The following is a 20,311-nucleotide window of genomic DNA, read 5'->3' as shown; positions in this document are numbered from 1 at the left end:
AGATTACTTACACACACACACATACATAGTGTTTTATTAATATAGATAGATAGCTAGACTACTCTAATAAGATGTGTATAAGTTCAACCGTATCAAGTATAAAATAAGAAATATTGTACGCTATGCGATGACAGTTATACTTTTCAGGGATTTTATGAATAATATTTCATAGCAAAATAATATCAACTTAATGCACACTGAAGAGTTATTGTGTTAAAAACGAACTCTCTGTATTTAAGCTCCTAATTATATATAGTCAGGTTCATTGCATCTAATTATTTTTTTTTATATAGATTTCAAGGGCACCCGCAATGAGTAATTTCAGAGAAAAACCCAAATGCATGATTTTTTCACTTATGAACTTTTATAAAAAAATAACTATCATAACTATATTTAAGCTATTGGTACAACTTAATAAACTTGAGCGTATAAGTAAATATATTTTTTTAAATTATTTTAAACCATTTGATGAAAAGTAAATTTATTTTTTGTTGTTAATATTTTATACCTATATATATAAATATAATTTTTATGATTACTCTGATATGTCTCACCTTCGTTCCTTCCTGATGGACGCCTCTCATAATACGTTTTCGTTTTAATTATTTATTTGACTGATCTATCATTATGTATAATATATTATTATGTTACCATATGTTACCCATATACATACTTAGATACTATAATAAATTAAATTTACAGAATATATTCGTTGAACTACGTCAGCCAATAAATTGTATACAATATAAATTATTAATTAAATTATTTGGCCTAGTGCAGTAAATTTAATATTTTACAATTTTAATAACACATCGTGTTTTTAAAATATTGTTACTAGTAATTAGGAAAAGTACTTTTTAAATTGTTTGTTGATATTCCGTTATCATTTATATTATATAGTTACTTCATACTTTATGTAAACACTTTTAAGAAATTATTTTCATAAATATTAATTTTGGGTTATTTCGTTCATAATTACATAATTTATTATACATAATATTTTAGTGTATGAAATATAAATAACATTATAATGATAGACATTTACTAGAATTTATAATAAATATTATTATATTGCGGCTACAAAGTGAAGCCTTTAGATAAAAAAAATATATATAAGTATATGTAATTATTATAATATGTAATACCTAGGCAAATATTTGTGCGTATGAATAGTGATAAAAATGATGTACTTGTTTTAATTATTATTGTACCACTTAGGCCGTAATTGAGTGCTTTTTCGATATGTAAAACATGGTGATAACAATAATTTACGTACATGTTTAGTTTTCATCACTATACAAATAACTATATCATTACATTATTTACGCGACGTCACACGCTGACGAAAGCACATCGCGCGATCTCTCGCGGACCAATAAAAATTCGAGTTTAGGTACCGTTCGCAGGTTTGGTACTGGAGGCTAATGTTGAAAGTTATAATTTTATCAGATATATTGCTAATGCGTGCCAGAGCTAGTTGGCTGCGGCAGGTGTACGTCATGTACATATATTATATTGTAATAATACGACCGACTGTCCAATCACAATACATAGTGCCCGTGTACGATATAATATTATATATTATTATTTGTGCGTTATACGCTCATATTATATTATATACGTATTATAATATGCTCGACGGTCAAATGGCGCACTCCGAGTACAATGTATAATATTATGATAATCGTTTCCTTCGGTAATCCCGAGTGAAAGACGTCATTATGATATAGGTGCCTACACGGGTGGTACACATATGGGAAGAAGAAAAACGATGAAAAAAAAAAAAATTGACCGGATCTCGCGCGGGACGATCGGCCACGACCATACACCGCCGCCGCTCTTGCGTACAACATTATTATTATAACTTGCTCGCGACTATTATCGTCGCGCGGTCGTGCCGGTGCAGTGGGATTACATCACGCGCGGGGTTTTTCGCACCGCCGCCGCCCGCGTGAGTCGCGAATTTTATAACATGTCGGCGGGAGAAACTAGATTTTTGCACACACACACACACACACACATACGTGAGACCGTTAATGACTGTAATTTGAACGAGTTAATTGCTCTCGTATCATATACGCCCTTATACAGAGTCCTTGGTGCCGCCGCAGACCCGAGCCGGCTTGTAATTACGCACGATAGAGTATTATAATATGTACGCCAATACGTGTGGTCCTCCATACCGCCGCCGGTCATACCTCGTTAAATCAGAAGACTTGCAAAAAAAAAAAAAGAAATAAAATAAATAATTATCTAAAATTCAAACCCGGTCGCGAACCACTCCCACGTCGCCCGGCCAGTGCGCGTTCACGATCGCGCGATTTTTATTTTTGCCCAAGCTGACGCAATACACACGGCCCGCGTATCATAATATTATATTATACTATATTATGTATAGCCGAAGTCGGCCGCCGTCGATATTCAGCTATGTGTGTATACATAGTATTTGCTCGGCAATATTTAAAAGTAAAACACTAGGTATATAATATGACATCCTGTATGGTACGTATAGGTATATGATAGTATATAAGTCCGGTCTTGAATACAAATTTCAAATAATCGCTCAAAGTATTATTGTGACGATATAGAGAGGGAGAGGGCTGCAGCTTTCTCCACATAGAGATTCTGCTTCACGTGTACTGCCGCCGTTGCGCGCCGCGTAATATTATAATAATATCGCTATCTATATACGCTTTCTCGTTTATGGATATTATCTATACCTGAGATGAGTACCTATACCTTTGATGCCTATCTATCCTGATACTACATTACTACCGCATGCCATCAACCACACATCGTCGTCGTAGTCTACCACGTTTGCGATTTTCAAACAGACACCTACCGTTGCGTAGGGAAGCCGCGAAAACGCGAGCGTGTGAAAATGAAAAACACGTACTTTAAAAAACGTCTCACCGTATAATATATAGTGTTATACGCCCAAGTCCACTGCCATCGCTATAATATGCCTAATATACCTATGGACACTTTGAACGAATGACCCCGTCACACGCAACAAATTTACTGTCGTATGATATTTCAGTCCACAGCGGTTTTCCGTATAAACTGTAAAAAGTACACGTGTATTGTACCATTGGTGTAATCTGGGAAGAGGCAACTGCCTATAGATAGCAGAAACGTAAAGAGTATACCGAGTGATTCAATACAAACATGCTCACCCCCATATTTTTCCTTTGAAAATGCATGAGCATTTATTAAATTTTTTGAAATTTTGAAGTATAGGTCCCCGTTTTCAAATACTCAGATTTCATACTAATAAATACTTTCAAACGAGAATCATACCTACATGTTTTCTGTAAATTATAAGTCAGATGGCATTTTTGAAAACCTAACCTAACCTACAATCAAAATCGACAGGTATTTAAACGAGTAGTTTTTGAGATATTTAACATTGTATACAACTATAGTCTTTGGATAATATGACCTAAGATGTGGGGACTATGATGAAATTATATTATATATTTTAAATTATAAGTAGGTATTTAACACCTATAATAATCCATCAACATTTTGTAGTATATAAAATGAATTGTCTTAATATAATAAACACAAATCCAATATCATGGAAGTACATTATTGTACAATGTACATCTATTTAAATTTACAGTAAAACCATTTTTTTAGGACTATTATCCTTAGTTAATACATTATATGAATAGTCATAATTTTTTATTTAGATACATATTTGATATTCGACTGCACTTTCAAATAAATAATTTGCTCAACACTTCAACTAAAAAATGCTAATTTTCATTTGTTGAAAAGAAGTCTGTATAATCACCCGTCAATTTATCCTTGAATGCTATAAAAATAATCTAAATAATAGAAAATATAAAAAAATCGGAATTTATTTGATTAAATTCGTAATAATTATAGAAAAAAAATGGTAGCGAGTGTGGTTGGTGCATCACCAAGTATATATTATACCCGTAGTATATTATTATTTATAATTATATGGTTAAAAAAAATCATTTGCTGCAGTTGATAAGACGTACCTGCGTAAATGCATTTTTTATAGATATATATTTATACATAGCATGCCGCGAAACGCGTCCGGGTAAGACACAGTGGCGCCGCTGATAATTACAGACTCGCGACTCAATCCGTTACGTGCGATTTCGGACTGCAGTCTGCATCGCTAAATATACAACAAGACATTAACGTATAGTTGTAGTGCTCACATCTGTGGTGTTGATTAACATAAACAAATTTAGTTTACGTAAATCATTAATTATACACATTTAGCAATAATAACGAACGGTCGAGTTCGCCATTAAAGTCTCCATGACCCCTGAACCGTGCGCTCATTGCAGAAATTATGACCATCTATATAATGTAGGACATCAACGACATCAGACGTATTTAATATGCATGCACGTCTAGTGTGACTGGGATTATTATTATTTTTTTTTTTTCAATCGGTATTGAATTTTTGGTTTGCAGTATGTATAAATATGATACAAGTACTTAAGGTTCGTTCAACCGCGCACAGTTGGAAGCGAATTATACATAATTTTCTGGGGGCTTATAATATTATACCAGTTACTATTGCGTCGTTATTTAAGTCCAGTGTGACTCGTCGTATTCGATTCTTAAAAACCCACATTGTCAAGTGTCAACCAGAGGTCACGGCAACCAATTCGCATAGTTTCAATCCTTGGATAATTTAAAAAAAAAAATGTCTAGAAGTTATGATTGTATCTTAACGTCTCCCGTTCTTTGGAAACGTAAGTTATAAACATTATATATAATACAGCCCGAGTTATATAGAAATAATAATATTAATTCTGAATAAATTATATCGAAACCTTACAACATTGTATAATATGTAGTTATTTCAGTCCATATTTAATTACCTATACACTATTTCGAGGATATTATTATATTAATATACTTAAGAAATTTCTTTTACGCTTAAGATCCGAACGGTTCTTATAAAATCGTGCAGTTAAACGGATAGGTCATATGAAATAATACAAATTATAAAATTATATAGGTAATGTATAGCCGAGTTATTAAACTGATCACTAAAAACATATTATTACACTCTAATGTTAGAGTAGGTACCTATATTACACTGCACGCACGCACACGTGAACGCACAACTATAACTACACGCTATAGTGCTATACCACAAAATCCAAGATTTGACGGACGTGATTTAAGTAAGACAAATCCTATATTGAGTCGAAGAATTCATTTGAAATGTCGAGTATTGTTCGATAACATTATGTACCTTATACTATGTAGTAAATATTTTCAATGGGAATGAAAATATGAATTGATTTAATCATATTTTAGTAGAACAATACAATATTATGGTCAGATATTTTAGTTTTAGTATAGTTACACTGTAAAATGCAGTAATAGGCAAATGTTCTGACATTGCTTTAAAACAATAAAATATAAATATTTAAAAAATATATTAAAACTAAATAGGTACAATATTATAATCACAACACACGATTCCTATAAATAGCAACACTATTTGTTCAACTAATATAAAATAGTGTGTACCTATCCTGAAAAACAAAGTCTGCAGTCTAAATTCTAGTCGTGTGTACCTAATACGATTGTATGTGTTCACATTTTTGTTTAATTTTAATTTTTAAAAATAAAAATCAACGTTAACGTAACCACTTATTATTTATCGACAATATTTATGTTTATAGAAACAGTGACTGTTTTCAAGAATACGTTATCGTTTATCAATATTGATTAATGGTAAAATAGGTCCCCCGTCAATTTATTAAGATTTTTTATGCACATATAAATATTCTTATGTCCTACAAGTGAAAAATACAATTTAATTCGATTATGTAGGTATAATATTGTTTAACTTCGTCATATGACCTATTTTCTTTTTTAACTAAAGAATCTATAGCTCAGTATATATAGTATAGACACGAGGTTATTATTCCAAAACTCTAAATAGGAGAAGAGATCGTAAACCGAATCTCGCACCATAAAATTTTACCTATATATATATATATGTCTTATAAGTCTCGGCTAACTAATATTTTAAACGTCAAACGGATCGCTTGGTGAAATTGCATGGTTTCATTTTAACGTTTAATATAAATTAGGTACAATCAAATGTAATATGTTAATTTTATGATTCAAACAACGCGTTATATTGATGTCATGTCACATGCAAAAAATTAACAGGAACGAGAAAGTATACGTTTATAATATATGAATAATATGATATTAGTATAGCCCTGTCTTATTAAGGTATATTATATTTCGTTGTAATAATAATAGGTAGTCAAAATAAGGTCACAAAACTTGATTGGCAAAATGGCATGTAAAAATAAGTGTGATCGGCAAGCTAATTATTGCCCGCGAACGATCCTGCATATTATGACGCAAAGTTCCGAACGCTACCTTGAACAAGTATACCTACGTCATGTCCAATTGTAATAAAACTACAATTATTAAAATTTGCAACTATAATCATACGTGACTGAAAAACAAGTTCAACTTCATTGTTTGATTTATTCCAACTGGGACGTCTTTAGCTGAACGCCTGCCTGTTGGACTTTCAAATGTAACCTTGGCTCGTACGCACGACTTTCCAAAGCCAATAAACATCATAAATAACGGAAACATGGTCATTCGGTCTAAAAATCTTAGGACGTTTCCCACCGGAGGCGCATCAGAGTTTTTGTCACTACGGATTTAACCGCAATTTTTACGCGTAACATTGAAACACCGCAGAAATGTTTATATTATACACATAATATGTATATATAATATAAGAACGTTCGGTTTGCTAATGACATATGGTGGTATTGCAAACCTAACAATAACATTTTATTTTTAACGCGTAAAAAATAAGTCGTCACATTTCGATTAGTATTCCTGAGGTGTCCATTGCTCAAAGTCAACAATGGAATCTGTGTGCAGATCAGGTACCTATTATACCTATATAATAGTAATATAATTTTATAACTGTTGTGGACTCTGCAGTATTGATTATCGACGGACATAATATGGCCAAAAAGGATTGGTCCCGTTTACTGCAAACTACGGTTTACCTACCATAACAATGATATCATATATAGTTACGTATTGAAATAGCAGTCTGCGCTCAGGACGAAGTAAGCTATACGAATTTTTTTTTTGTTTTTGAATAAACAAGGTCTATCTATATTGTATACATTTCACAATTTATTCAATCACCCATTGAATATTATGTAATTTCAATTGTTTCTAACTGTTGAGATAAAACGTGTTGTCTGCAGTGCAGATGTACAGTTTTGACTTTTAACAATATTATTATAATCTCACAGACACCTTATGGCTGGAACTAAACCAGACCTGTGCCAAACATGCGGAAAATTCCCACGGTCAAACATATAATTTGCCACTTCAGTAAAATTAGAGCCCATCTTGAAATTGCGGAAAATCTTGATGAAGCACTATAAATCCAGAGCCAGACAATCCCAAAGAAATGCTTAAATACTTAAAATTAACTACATTTTACAATCTTATATAACATCATATATTTAATGTATCATAATCGTAATATAAATTACTGTAACCTATTAATGTCATATGAACCAATAACCACTGTTGTTGTGGCTTTAGTCAAATAAAAAAATATATTATTATAATATACATAATACATAATATAGGTACTTAACTATGCTATTTGACTAATAAGTAATAAGTAAAGAATAAATATTATGGTACTATAGATATTAGGTACTATTAAGTACTTCTCCTATTTGCACAAACCCTCGACATTTTCCCTGCGCAGATGGAAAACTTAAAACAAATTTTATTTAAATATATATCTATCGGTAGAATATAATATATTCATAAGAATACTAACTGAATCATCCATGAACAGTTTTTTCCTGTATGAGAGGCGTAAAATGTCATGTTATCAAATACAAAAATAATAAATACCTATAGTCATAGATCATGAGTTTAGCGTTATATTTTTTATAAAATTAATCTAATATTATACGACACTAAAATTAAATCTTATGTAATTTGATTGATTAAAATATATATTAAGATCATTGCAATGCCTTTTACGATTTTTTTTGATGATGTGCATATACAAACAAATCATTTGATTTTCCTACACGGGAGTGTACAACATACAATAATATTATTGACTATGTGAAAAACATGGATTCTCTGAATTTAATCCACATATTATTTTCTACATTTGTCCTATGTATAGATAGATTGCAAACCATAATTTATATGGTAGTTTATAGTTTATATGGCAAATTAAATGAACAAAAATGTAAATAAAATGTTCAGAACACCACCTGTTGGACGTGCCTAAAAGTATTTTCTAAAGTCTAATTTTTTCTGATATCTAAAAACAAGTTCTGCGATTTCCGTAAAAATTGATTAAAAAGTTTTTGAGTCTATAAATCACAATCATACACCCATTGCCTTTTATATATTATTTATTGTAAATATAAATATAGGCAATATACATCAAGGAGGTACTTGTTGATTCATACTGATTTAATAAATTATTATAATATGTCATGTCCGTGATTATTAAATTAACAACACATGAAAGTTGATCGTGTATTCATGTATTTTTTTTATTTATTAAACACATTATTATTTTTAATTAATTAATCTGTTGATACACCACCTCGTTTTTACATCATGCAAATCTTGAACTACCTATTCAATTTTACGACATAAAATGTACGCAAGGGTTTTTTCCAAGAAAGTAATTATAACCACTGTATTAAAAAAAAAAAACTGCCACTCGTGACCTTGACACTCCGCCTGCAGCTGTATACTTCCGTTTAAGTCCATATTCTCCTATTAAACATAATTTAATCTTGGATACCGGGTCTTACTTATTGTTTAGTCCATACCTATATACATGATTCATTACCCGGAATTTATCTTTATACGATGCTTTGAAACGTTTTAATCTCACGCATGGTGGAAATCACCCTAAGGCTAGAAAAACACCCGATTCAGTTCTAAATCATTTCCCAGGAAGTCCATTTCAACGGCCGAGACCGCGTATACGATCCGACCTTGAGAGATCTCTATAAGTGCATACCTATGATTATTGTAGCAATTAATTTGATCATGCAAAACTATTTTTGAGTTAAGCACGCATCGCGCATCGCAACAATAGAATAGATATATTAATTAATTGTTGCACGTAAACCTAGGCAAACCTATTGCATGGATATAGGTAATAGTTATTAGTTATTACCTATTTATTAGTAATTATGACGTCATACTAATAATAATAAATCATCGTTGTTTTTATAAAATTTTATAGTAATATCCAGTACCTTGTTTGTTTTAATAATAGCCAGGTACAAATTATGTTTTAGAGTCAAACAATTTATTTGGTGGTGCCTTGTGTGGTAGACCCCTTTGTGGTATAGAAGATAGAAATGTCTATACTTTACCTCAGTCACTTGATCACTAACTTATTTCTTATCAGTTATCATTCACCGAAATAATACATACACCATTCACATTATATTATTATTGATTTCATAAATTAATTGTAATAAAAAAAAAAAAATAACAAACAAACAATTGAATTAAAACACACGCAAATAATGGTTGTCAACAATTATTATAAAATTAAATGGTCCTTAAGAGTTGTCCGTGTTTATTAACTCTTATGTATATTATTACGTTATGTATAGTTGTTTTATTTTGATCGTTTTAAAACAATTATTTGGTGACTTCAAATTGCACGAGTTAATTATGCGAGTTAGCTATTTAATTATTACTAGTTGAAAAAATTGAAGAAAGACTATTAAAGAGAAATATTTTTTATCTGTTTATATATACATATGATATAAATTCACTTGATCTAGACACTACACAATAGTTATGTATCATACATTTATGATTTATACATAACATATAAAGGCATAGAAATATCGTTAATTTAAACAGTATAATATTATAAACTTTTCTATATTTACTGACAAGTGACCACATCCAAATTCCGATTTGGTGAAGACGACCTGCAGCGATCAATCCAATTTATGCTGTGAAACTGAAATGAATAGAATTCAGAACTTTTAAATTTAATGGTTAAAAAGTTCAAATTGTATGGTTTTAGTTGGGAGTCACAATATATTATTATACAGTTATATAGCAATTTTATAGGCAGTGTAGTCAAAATTGGCTAGTCAATGGTTGTGTAGGTACATTGCCGCAGGAATTTAATAAAATAAAATAGTTGTCGCTCGCTGCCCGCTGGTCATACTAATTCTTAAGTGTCTGTGCCACTGCTGTAATAAGCCAGTAGAAGGCTCACAATCTAAACTGTAAACATGGTAATCCACTTTAAAGATACCTTGCAAAAACCGTTTTAAAACTATCAACAAAGCTCTAATAAATAATATATAATTTTCAAACAGACCACAGCAAAGATACAGCTTCCGCACGATCGTAGTCTCGACGATGGTCAATGATAGTACAATTATTATTATCATTATTGTAATGAATTTTTAATAATAAGTTTTAAAATAACGTATTATTAACCTTTTAACATATGTGGATGTCTATTCGTAGCATACAATTAATGCACATTGTACTTAATTACATCAATATTTAATACGTCGGATAAGTGCGCAATACATTTTTCTAACTTCAATTTCCTATACACTAAAAATAAAACAATTAATTTACAATTACGATTTTAATTACTATTCAATATCCAATGTCATTCATTGATAAATTACATTCAAGGGATATCCCAACCATTGTTCATGATCCAGTGCAATTGTTTTTTTTTTCAGCTACAAGGCGCATTTGTTTGCTTTTATAAAAATATATCCGTCAACTAACTATTGAAATATTATATTTTTAAAAAAATTCAATTATGCTTAGGTACTTGGATTGTGCAATGTGTGGCGTATTATAACATTCCACTTCCACTTGTTGAATGTTTATCAGACGTGCGTAATATTAATCCATTTGTTTTGTATTATGAAATCATTGAAAACAATCATAATAATATAAACCATATCCTATCACAAATGTTCACACATAAGCGAGTTTAATTAGATATTTTACATGTCATGCAGATCGTATTGACACGTCCGTGGCCACAAAAGGTAATGGAATTTTTTTTCTTTTATCATGATTTAAATTATTATAGGTACTAAATTATATATTTTATACCATGTTTATTTTTTCCCCGTCCATAATAATCATTGTTACAAAGTAATTCAGGTAAATGCGAAGTGCAATGGTTGGACAATAATATTATTTCTAACTTTCATTCATAATATAATTTAAAAACATTCAGAAAATTAGACTAAAATATGTGTATATAAAAATGTGTATTTTTTTTCAGAAATTAGAATAAAGAATTAGGAGCTTGTATAAAATCTGCTTAGATATAGTATCTGCTGATTAGTATTCGATCACGAATGTGCACCATGTGCATACAAAATGTGTATATTACATTATATATATATATATATATATATAGGTACCAATGGGCAATGTACCATAAACAAAATATAAGAATGAGTTTGTACATAGTTTGTACGTAAACTGTGTTGCGGCTTTTCAGTTCGTGACGTAGAGTATTAGATATTAAACCTCAGCTCGCCGAAAGTGATTATAGTGAATACTGATTATGTTAGTACTACTTCAGATCAATGTGTTAACATATCGTTAACAATAAGATAGTTTTCAATTAATACGTCTGGTTAATCAGAGAAAAAAAATCGATGTATTTTTGAAAATGTATAGGCGTATTTTATATTTTATTTTTTTATGTATTCCATAACTGTTAGTGCTTAAATTTTAAGCACTTGTATAAACGTGTTTTAGAGCATAATATCATATTGCGGTTATAATGACCTTTTAATACCAACAAGTCCCGAGTCCTGGACTAATAATACACCTAAAAGTATATCATATGACCTTCCATAGTACTAATAGTATAAAACTATAATCTATATAACAAACTACGTAGTAGGTAATTAAAATAATATACCGGCGTCTCGGATTTAATTCATTGACGTATCTATACTTCAAACGTAAAATAGTTTTCATGATAAATTTAATCGATAAAACCGTATTTATATAGTAAACGTTTATCATGTTTTTTTTGGATTATGAGTAGCGCTAAGCGAGGAATTCGTAAAATTTGTCTGACAACAGTGTTTTTCCCGTATTTTTGTCTGTTGAATTTTTTGGTCATAGATGCATAAACCGCTACACAAATGTTTTATGTTTCGATTGTCTGAGCATAGTTAGCATAGTCGAGATGGATTTCTATAACTTATGTTAATGCACGTCATATCTCTGTATATATTCGGTGTTATGAGTAACCGATGTTTTCCTAGGAGAGCTCTGAACTTTTTTCATAAAATTTTATAACTGTCTGATGTATTTTTATAATATTTGTGTATGTATCTATATGGCTTTGTAACCATTTAAATCATACATTTTTATAAATACCTACCTAATACTTACCTAATACTTACCTACTTACCTACCCAATACCTAATATTTTAGCAACATTTTTGAGGATATTTGAAGACAAAAAATTTATCATTGTAACAATTTAATTAAATGTTTAACTCTCGTGAAAAATTATTATACCTATAATATGTCTTATCAATACATAGAAATATGCAGTAAAATAATAGAACAAACATCAAATTATATGTACATTTATATAAGTACAATTTTTTAATGTTTAATAGATGACCTTCATTTTTCAAGTTTATTATGGTGAATTGACACTTTTATTATTTTGCAACTGAATTGATAATTTATGGCATATAATTTATAACAGTAAGCGTACATGGTGCATAATATTTGTCTTTAAAAAATAGTTTTCCAAGCATGAGAATATATTTTGTCGGTAGCTTTTCATGCATATTGGAATATAGGATGAATGGGTCTACCTACCTACAAAATGACGTACGTACCTATTAAAAGTTTAAAACGTAAAAATACATATCATATTACCTATATACGCTCTACACTATTTGTTATTACCCAAACATGTTGTTATTGTATTCCCAACTCTCAAGTGATATAATATTATCAAGGGACTACTATCTATCACCCACGTTCCTTAATATAATATAAACCAAATAAATGATTTGAATATAGATACACCGTATAGCTGTTTTTCTTGCAGCCGATTCATTACTTGTTGTTAAAGGCTAGTATAATATTTGCTAAAGTGCACAAAATGACTTGAGAAAAATCCAAAAATTCTTAGGTGAAAATAACTTGCTCCTCGACTTACGTGCATAGACGACTAACACAATCCACATACTTAATATATTAATCAAGACCAAGATTCTTAAAAATTGATTGTTTTGATTGTACTTTAAATTACTTTATTTACAACCCAAACTTATGATAATATATTTTAATGCAAATCGTGAACTTGTGGGCACCAGTGACGGCTCAAGGATTTGCGGGCCTGGTGCAAAATGGTTTTTTATATGAAAGGGTTCTCTTCCTAAAGACTCGACAAAATACATAAAATGGTTATTGGCACATAGTTTGGTTAATACTATAGGGCTCTTTGATAATGGTTTAAATACAATTGTTTAATGGATAAGTCTCCCTGATTTCACGAATTTGTTACACTTACTGGATTACCTATTGGTTATTACTTACAAGTTATTAGTTTTCGAGCTAACCGTACTTCGATGTTCATTACTTTATTACACCTACTACGTCTAGATTATTATATACAATGTATGAATACTACGTAAAGCCCCCTGGTGCCGGGGCACACCTCGCCGCCCCCTCGAGACGGCCTTGGTGGGCACCTTCGTGGACATGATCATTGAGGCGCATTATCTTCTTGAAGAATAAATAAAAATAAATAAATATATTTATACATAGTTAATATAGTCTATAGGTTTATCGTGTAAAAAAACTTCCTATAGAAAGGGCTTTACGAACATTTGTATATACAATATGCATATCGTTCACAATTACATACCTACCTACCAATTGGCTACCATAAGTTAATTTCATAATGACATCTCTATCTTAAAAAAATAAATAAAACCAAACATTATATTATTATATATAGGTATCTATCATAAACGCATGCTTCTTCCACGTCACCGCGAGTTGACAATGTGATAGGAATTCCTTCGGTACAATTGACTATTTAAAACGTGTTAAATTATAATGTTCCGGTGCTGCATCGCATCTATATGCCGATAAAATAATGTGCCTAAGTAGTATATAATAGGCACTCTAAACATAGTGCTGTTCAACGTTTCTTATCACGTCAACCGGTAAACAAAAATCGGAAAAAAAATCGTTATCCCTATTAGTCATTATAATATTATTATTATTGTTTTGTTGTTGTGCGCGCCCCGACTCGTCGTAAGACAATAATAATATTATGTTTGGAAGGAAAGAAATATTTTCACGCGTCAACGCGGATATCACTGCGCAGAGGAACTTGGCGGGCAATTAACCGGGTAATCGCGAATTTCGTAGATATCATTGCGAATATTATAATTGTTATGAACCTATTGTAGGCAAACACTGTAATGTCAATAACAATTAAAAATGTTTATTTTCAAGACAGTATAATAGCCTGCCGCTGCAGTAGGTCACGGAATGGTCTGACAAGGAATAAATACTAAATAGTTATTAAGTGACTTTAATGCATACTGTCGTCAGATATTTTTATAATATTATCTACAAACAGTTATGCCTTATGCGTGATATAAAAATAATAGGTAGTACGAGTATTTTTTAACAATTAAAATATAATGTCAACGAAATATTCCCACGTCGTTCTTTCAAAATAATTCATCATATCCGCCATGAGTCATAGACACGATAGTAAATTTGTAAGAAAAAAATCGTTGAATGACAATTTATATAGCAACTTGTTGTCCTATAGCTATAATAAGTTTCAAAATCATTAGCTTTCGTGTACTACGTATATGCATGTTGTTAATTTATAAATGGTTTATATTATAAAATATTTATTATTTATTAAATTCCACTCAAATGGTTTCTAATAATAATTACAATAATTACTAGTTACAGCTTATAGCGATACTTTATTCAAATTCAATTTTCTTGGAATCAACCTATAGGTAAGTACAATAATTTTTATACTTTTTAAATACAATTTACATCTGAATTGCATATTGATGAGGACGATGAAAGTTCGAACCACAAGAAGATATACTGTAGGTAGTTCAAAACAATTAACTATAATATGTAAGTAGACGTAATATATTGATAGTTCGTATGTTATAATATACTTGCCGTAAGTAAATAAGTTGAGGTTTGAATTAAGTTTCTAATCATTAAAGGTTTTTCTTTAAACTTTAAAGATTGAAAATCTAAAAAGTTAATTACTTTGACTAAAAATAGTGTTGATTGCGAATTGCTTATGCCATAAATAATGTTTATATACACAAATATAATGCGATGCATGCTCGTACATTTCAATAACTTTGAAATGAACGACTAAGAATGTAACAGATAAACAAAAGTTATTTATCAGGATGACGAAATCATCTTTAATTTCCTTCAAACTTATAGATTGAGTAAACATAAATTTAATTTACGATTTTCTATATTTAGTTCAATGCGTTTTTTATTATCTATAGTTTGTTAAGATGTATCGTAATGTTTCCATGATAATGTTACCCCTAATATGTATAATGTATCCCTTATTATAGGGCAGGGGTCATCGATTAATATTTTTGAAGGGCCACATCATGAATCTTGAAATAGTTCGCGAACCACCAAAATATTGTAGATGTCGGTGAAAACCAATGGACAAAAATTATAAACTACAATACTAGAACGTATAATATTAACGGTTTACTTTTTTACTATGTTATAAGATATTCAACTTTGAGGATGGCTTCAGAATTCTGATAAAAAATTGAATCTAGAGAAAAACAGAAAAATTGGAATTTTCACGGAAAAACAGTCTTCGACAAAACCTATTTGGTTTTAGGTGTAACTGAAAAAACTGATAACCGTAAATACTTTAAATTTTCAAAAATTGTTTATTTTATCATTTTTTATACACGATTTAATTTTCAAAATTTTCGCTGGCTCGACAATTTTAAAATCGTCATTTAAGGTTCCTCATAAGTTGTCATAATATCAATAAAAAATATATTATTGATACATTGGTACGGATTTTTTCTATAAGCATTTAAAGTTCAAATGTTGACAAAATTCATCAAAATCTCAAACATTTTCAAATTATTTTGTAGTTAAAATTGTATAAAATATTCAATTTTGTTTTAGAATGCAGAATAATGTTTCTCATAAGTAGTTTATCATTCATACTGTAACCAATGGATATATGAACACAGTTTTAATTTCAAATTCGTACGTTTTGTCATTTTTAAGAAATACCAAGGAGTAAGTGGTTTTTATATTGTCTATATAGATTAAAAAATGTGTTTAAAATGTTCAATATAAATTATTTCACCGAGTGGTGTATGAAAAAAAAAACAGAGTTTTATTGTATTGCATATAATATACTTAACATATATTTAATATGGGAAGCCCCCCGCCTCACGTTTATTTAAAAACGATCGATCCCCACCCAGAACAAAATCATAACTGCGCCTCTGCTGCGGGTCGTAGGCAATATCCACGTGTACTATATTTAAGTCTGTTATTATGCGCATATCACTAATATTACAATAGCATCGGGCGTCACCGATTTTCTATACCTACTTACCTGCGGTCTGTATTACAATACGCAATTATATTGTATTATGATGGCAATAATGATTGGGTCGCTGTTGCTTATGTGATTGGCACATTTTCGTATAAGGATTTTGATCGACTTACAGGCGTTCGGAGTTAATCGGTGTAATTGATGCGTACCAACACGTTTACAATTTAATATTATCGTACTGCAGTACATAATATCACGAATCGTGAATCATGGCACGGTGTTTACAAACAGCAATCTGCAATGATATAACAGTGTTGTATACGTCGTGTACGAGGCGTAGTACATCAGAGATCGAATCGCTTTGTCGTTATGAACTTTCCGTAGGTGTTCGTGATGGTCTTTCGCTCGGCAAGTAGTGCATTGATAAAGCGTCTAAATAATTGTTTTCCTTACGACTGCCGGGCATTGCGAAGCATAATATATTTTGCGTTGTGATCATATGAGGTATAATATTTGTCTGCATAATGGATTTCACGGTGTACACTTTGTACTACGAATGTTTGTAGGTATATCCAGTTAAAAACCGCTTTGATTCGATCGGATGTGATATTGTTATTCGTTATATGAGTCAATAAAATAACATTACGTTATGCGTATAGTTATGAAATAGCTGGGTAAGCCGACTGCCGAGTGTAAAAACAAAACAAGCTTTTCGCTTGACACCAATTGCTTACTAATTTCAAATACTTACATAATATGATTAAACGTATAGCTTTCAGTTAAAAAATGTTTGTTATACACATTTTATATAGGTCTCTACTATAATTATTACACAGTATTATATATTTATTTATTTATATATGTTTCTAATTTTATATCCCTATAGTAAGTACCTTAATCATATAGTTTACATTTTAAAGATTGTTTTTATTAAGTAATGAGTTATGCCCAACATACAAAAAATTATTTATTTTTAGAATAACCCACATAATAATACATATTTTATTATGTATCATATTAATATATAGTTTTAAATTTGAACTCTTATAAATTCATTATCGACGTAATTCAAGAAATACCTAAAACCAACCTCCATAAAGTTCAAATTATAATTATTGTAGGAACTTAATTTTTCTTTATGCAAGTGCTTACTTTACGTAAAAAAAATATACCCTAAAATGTATTTAGCGATTCTTCACTGACTACGCTAGACATTAATAGAATAATATGTTTGATGACGCATTAATGCCGATCCCTGCAGATAATAGATAATAATAATATACAATATACATGAAATATTTTCAGATTCTATTCAATGGTATTGTTTTTTTTTTTGTGCGTGTGTCTCATGAATACTTGAACGAAACAGTAAAAAATGTTTAGATTTTAGATTCTGAGCGGAGTGATGTATGTATTGATATTACAATGACGTGTGTTTTTGAATTTTTATTATTTGTGTCTGTGTAGTGTGTACACGATAAGTAATCGAAATAATGCTTTGATTTTCAACTTCAGTATCTTGTTCGATGGGAAAGTGAATCTAGTTGGTGCATTCGGGAGGTCAACATTTAAAATTCCCAGTAGTTTTCAAAAGCGTTGGGAAAAACAAAAAAAAAAAAATTAAGGAAAACCAGGAAGTTGAAATATATTAAAAATACGTGGGCACAATTCTTTTTTACCAGCATTTAAACTTCGAATTCTAACAAAATTTTAAAAATTTTAATTAAAAAAATTATTTTGAACATTTAAAACAAGTTTCTGTGTAAATATAGGTAATATATAAATTACTTTATTCACAATAATATCATCTAATATACTTAGTAATATCATAGGCCGACTGACCGTCTTCGCTCAGAATCGTTTTTCTTATACAATGATATTATATCATTGAGTTCAAATTTAACACAATCCATTACAGTGACCCACTTGTAACCTACTGTACAGCAGAGCGACACCCACTTGCCCAACTTTTTTTCTTTTAATTAATTAATAAAACGCCTAAATATATTAAGTAATATAATAGATTAGGTACAATCGATACATAACTTAGGTAGGTACTATATTTTTAATTTATTATTGTCTATTTTCTTATTTTATACTTTTATTTCTATTTCATATGATCGTTTACAAAAGTTTTAATAATATTATATACGATTAACAACATAAATATTTTATACGATTACAGAAAAACAATGTTGTGTGTACTTACCTATGATTATTAAATAATATGATAAAAAAGTAAAAATATGAATGCCTAATACCTATTATATTAAATTTATTTAAAGAAGGACAATACATTATGTTGAAAACATTGTTACATAATTATTGATTAATAATTGATTGAATAATATCAATAAATATGAGAATAGAACAAATTGGACATTTGGAATATTTAGAGGATATTATGATCATTCAATATTTAGTGTTTGTTGGTAAAGGTTTATAATTCACCTAACACTGCTTAATCATTGTATTCATATAAAAGTCTGCATTCCGTAAATATAATGAACAAATACGTTGTGGTGACTTATTAGGGGACCCGCAAGTACTCAAGTCACACCTTTTTACAAAAAAATAAGTACTCGATAATTTTTTCGGGTGAAACGGTTGATTAAGAGAAGTTATGAAGGGATATATTATGCTATACCATAATAACCATATTATAAGTGGTGCATACCAATTACCAAGGTTAACATACAGTGACACGGTGTAGGTTATGGATAGGTGATTTGTATTTAATTAACACGTTTCAAATACTCGTAAAAAACTAAAAATAACTAAGTACATGGGCGGTTATAATGACATAATAATACAGTTTAAACTATAATTTCAGATTTTAGGATTGGAGCGCGTGTTGCAAACGTTTGCCCGCCAATCTCGTCGATACATAAATCACGCGAGTATTCAAGACGGTGATTAAATACATTGAAATTCTCGAGAAATTAGCCGCTTGTGTGTGGCAGGCACGTTTAATATATATATCATGTCTCAATAGGAGGAATTTGGTATTGGAAGTCTATATTGTAAGATTGATCTGCAAATGTAGTGCTTCGTTACCTAATAACCATAATAATAATTGTTATATCTTATTGTACTCTCTAAGTACTTACTAACAGTGGCGTGGCGAGCATATTTCGAACTCTATGCAAAGTATTTGAAAAATGACCCACCCCTACTACACGGTATATAATTTAAAACTGTGTGCTAATTTAGAATTTTCGCTATAGAACTTCATCACTCATCAATAATATTATTTAGCATAAACAAAATACTATAATAATCAACTATAGAAAAATTTTAATTTAAAAAAAAAATAAATATAAATGTCTAGGTCTAAGCAACTATTGCATTAGGTAAACGTTGTTTACCGCGCCACTGCTTAGTAAGTAGAAAACAATATCGAGTCTGCTGCATGCGCGTATCTACACGAGCCCGTGCAATACAGATATTATTATTCTAATAATTGGAGAGTATATAACACGTGAATAAGGTTAAGGGGTCCGGTATTCGACTTACAATATGCAGACGATTACAATAGTCGATATTAGTTGCGTAATAATAATGGTGATGGTAATTACAATTAATAAAATTATGTTTGAGATTAATATTGTTTAATTATTATTATAATAATTTGGTGTCGCGTATTCA

This window comes from Metopolophium dirhodum, chromosome 3 (assembly GCF_019925205.1).
Source record: "Metopolophium dirhodum isolate CAU chromosome 3, ASM1992520v1, whole genome shotgun sequence".
NCBI classification, from domain to species: Eukaryota; Metazoa; Arthropoda; class Insecta; order Hemiptera; family Aphididae; genus Metopolophium; species Metopolophium dirhodum.
The sequence above is the reverse complement of the archived record's forward strand: the minus strand, read 5'-3'. Positions refer to the sequence as shown.